Source organism: Lepisma saccharinum, chromosome 10 (genome assembly GCF_977018435.1).
Source record: "Lepisma saccharinum chromosome 10, izLepSacc3.1, whole genome shotgun sequence".
In the NCBI taxonomy this organism is placed as follows: domain Eukaryota; kingdom Metazoa; phylum Arthropoda; class Insecta; order Zygentoma; family Lepismatidae; genus Lepisma; species Lepisma saccharinum.
The window spans coordinates 77,803,710-77,807,062 of record NC_139238.1 but is presented as its reverse complement, the minus strand read 5'-3'; the positions used below and the strand labels follow the sequence as shown (position 1 = coordinate 77,807,062).

The following is a 3,353-nucleotide window of genomic DNA, read 5'->3' as shown; positions in this document are numbered from 1 at the left end:
TGCAAGTTTAGGATTAGTGGGAATGAATGTACAGGTAATTTAGGCCCTTTTTCTGTAGAAAGCATTCAGCTATATTATTTTAATGCTAACAGAACCTAGCCTAACTACGAGAACATTTATGCTTATATTAGAAGAATGCTAAGGAACATAATGTTAAAGAAATTTCGTGAAAGTAATCGCTACAACTTCACAGTATCTGTTACAGACGTAATTGCATGCATAACATGACGAAATCACGATAAGACAAAAACCGAGTCTGTTGCCACGCGCATCTTTTTTGAGGTTCCAGCAGAAAAAGAACGTGGCAGCAGACACTGCCTATCTAATCTGATTTGTAATGGGCTATGACGAACCGAATGTAATTACAGAATCGCTCACCAGATGTCACATCCAGCTGGAATATACACCTAGAAAAATGTTCCCGCTAGATGGCAGGAGTAATGAAATGATTTTTCTCTTGAATCAAAAGTAAGTTAAACTATCTGTGAATTCCAAATTTTCCTAAAAATTAGCCTTGTAGTGTGTATTAATGATATTGTTAAACGTTTAATGTAATAAATGTAATTTTTAGTCAAGTGTAGCATAAATACTTGAAGTAACGCAAGGTGCCGCGTGTAGTTACTTTAGACGAGTTAGTTAGGGTCGGGCGTTTCGTGCTTTCGGCATACTTACCTGGCGTAGGGGTTACCGTGATCAGCAAGGCGGTTCTCCCGGGGCGAGGCTCTTCCATTGCACTTCGGTTGGGCTGACCCCTGCGAATATCCCAAACGTGGATATCTCGGGCGCGCAATTTTTGGTAGTAGGGACTGCGTTCGCGCCGTCCCTTATAATTATAATTGAAACAGAATATTCACACAAAAAATCATCAAGAGAGTAGAGACAACTTATCGAACTTGAACGAGAACATTGGTTTCCGTATACAAATACCATGCCTGAATGTGTTGCTAGATTCTACCGTCATATCAAATGAATATTGTTTGGTTGGTTTATAGATTTTTCTTTTGTTTAAACGTTGCCTACATCGTTAGGTTAGCAGCAATGGTGAGATAGAGGGAACATCAAGGAAACGCCAATTTCCTTCATTTAATAAATATGCACACAACATAACAATCTAACCTTACCAGATTCGTTTTACGTACCTGTCAATGACCAATCTTCGAACAAAAATGTACTTCATATTGACAGTTATTACCTGAAACAAACAACAATTAGAAGTTTTAATATTGGTGTATAATCAAATTATGCAATTTCTGTGTTCCGTTGCAAATGTTAAATTTTAGGTTCAGAGCACCTTGATCCAGGGGTTATAGTTGAACGCGTTTCGAAACCAGAGGTCCTGGGTCAGAAGCTTACAAGGTTCTCACAATATTCTACACACACATTATTTTTAATCGTTTCCAGTAAGATTCCTTTCTCTCATTATAGAAGTTTGACGCTGTATAGTGGATTTACATTGTTTCGTATGAAGTAATAATTTTCACTTCATGGTATAATTAAACGAACAATGTAGATTATTATTTTTGATTGATATATTTGAAAAGGATTTATGTAGTTCTTCGTCCAGAATATGATTTCAGTAGTTGTTTTATGTGTTTGAGCACATTTATGTCAAAACAATCCCCAGCCTCCTATAAACTAGTATAAACCGTACAAAATGAAGACTAAAATTGGTATACGCTGTAAGTGCCAAAATAATTCAAACCCCGTTTTCCACGTTAAACTGTGTAATGTGCCATGCTTTATAATGTGGTAAACGTGAAAAGTGGCTGGTAGCCTTCTAAGTAGTTCAAAGTGCGTGAAAAGAGGCCACTAGTGTGAACGTTCTTATGGGCTGATGTGCGGAACGATGGGATTTATCAACACTTTCGCTTTTGGCACTTACAACGTTTACCACTTTTAGTCCTCAAATAATTATTTTTTCCAGGCGCGGGGCTTCGAACGTGTGCCCTAGTTGGCCATCCATAATGCCGGCTCTCGTCTTACCAGTCTGATAGCAAATGCCTGTGGACGCCATGTGATGTCCTTTAATTTAAAATTTTCACGACCGATTCGTATGTTAGTAAATGATGTGTACAGCCACGGACAAAATATTTATTACTGACTCGTTCCCTATTATAGTATTAGGTAAAATAAAGGTAAAGTTCCTCGCGTGCCATGAAGGCACATTTAGGGGATGTAAGCGTACCAAGGTGTGGGCTTAGCACCACGCTCCTACCGCCTTTACGCCCCCCTAGGAACCCAATGATTTGAGGTTGGGTGAGCCCCAGAGCCGCTTTATGTGGGGGACCAGAGGAAAGGAATGTTAGCTATGTATATATCATAATTGTCGCATGATTTACTGCCACTACTCCGTCTCGGTTATCTGTGGAGCAAACGAACGAAAACTGTCCCTGCGCAAGTAGTAACGCGAGACGGCTCGATCAATGAACACGTGAGAGGATATGGGATTGCCTGTAGGGGACGACTTCAGTAATCAACCTTCCCAGCACCGTGTATTGCTTCGCTCTGCTCAATCTCCTGCTACGCACGACATTGCTCCAGAGATAGGCGGGACAGAGTATAAATGTCAACCTCTCTTCTACGTTACACTGTGGATCGTATTTTGCAGACTAACGAGGCTATGGCGTCTGTACTCATGTCCAGTATAATCCCCGTGAACCTTGTTTTGTGAACTGCCCATGTGTTTTTGCGACTGTCCTTTCATCTACCTCATCTTTTCACAATTCATCTTCATGTAAGCGATTAGCCAAATGTGGAAGAAAACCTAAGTCAAATAAAACAAATCAATGAAATTAATTAATCTAAAATGCTAATGAAGTATAGTCTTATGTTCAATTCCTTCTTAATTGAAAGGGATAAGAAAAAATACCCCTTATAGAGCGAAGTACACAGTGAGCAGTTGAAAGACATGAGCAGGAAGACACAATGAAGGGAAGGGACGTTTAAATGGGTGAAATAAGGAAGGATATATTACGATTCGCACAGGGAAGATAGGAATGATAGCCAAGCGGCATTACAACAGGTGACGACATGGAGTAACTTCCTACTCTTTGTTAGATTGGAGTGGATAGAGGGAAATTTAATCAGAAGATTTGGCGAATCGATTATCTGTTTGCGACCATGCTTGTGTGTGAAAGCAAGGATTGGGGGGCGGTAAATATTATACAAGCAGAGATAAATCATAAACTTTATATCTGCACACCCTAATTTATCAAAATTTGACTGCTGCTCAACCGGTCAATATTTTCGTCAGTATCAAGTTTGTCGACGTCCTTCTCGACGTGTGAGACCCTGTCGACCATTTTCGCAATTGTTCCATTCATTAATCTCACTTTCTTCACGATTGTCTCGTT

General features: G+C 39.8%; 1 non-coding gene across 1 annotated transcript; it reads left to right on the top strand.

Moving 5' to 3' along the window:
- Positions 1-664: 664 nt before the first annotated feature.
- Positions 665-826, top strand: LOC145994510 (U1 spliceosomal RNA). Its single transcript, XR_014442375.1, has one exon. It is a non-coding gene; the product is annotated as a U1 spliceosomal RNA (small nuclear RNA).
- The last annotated feature ends 2,527 nt before the right edge of the window (positions 827-3,353 follow it).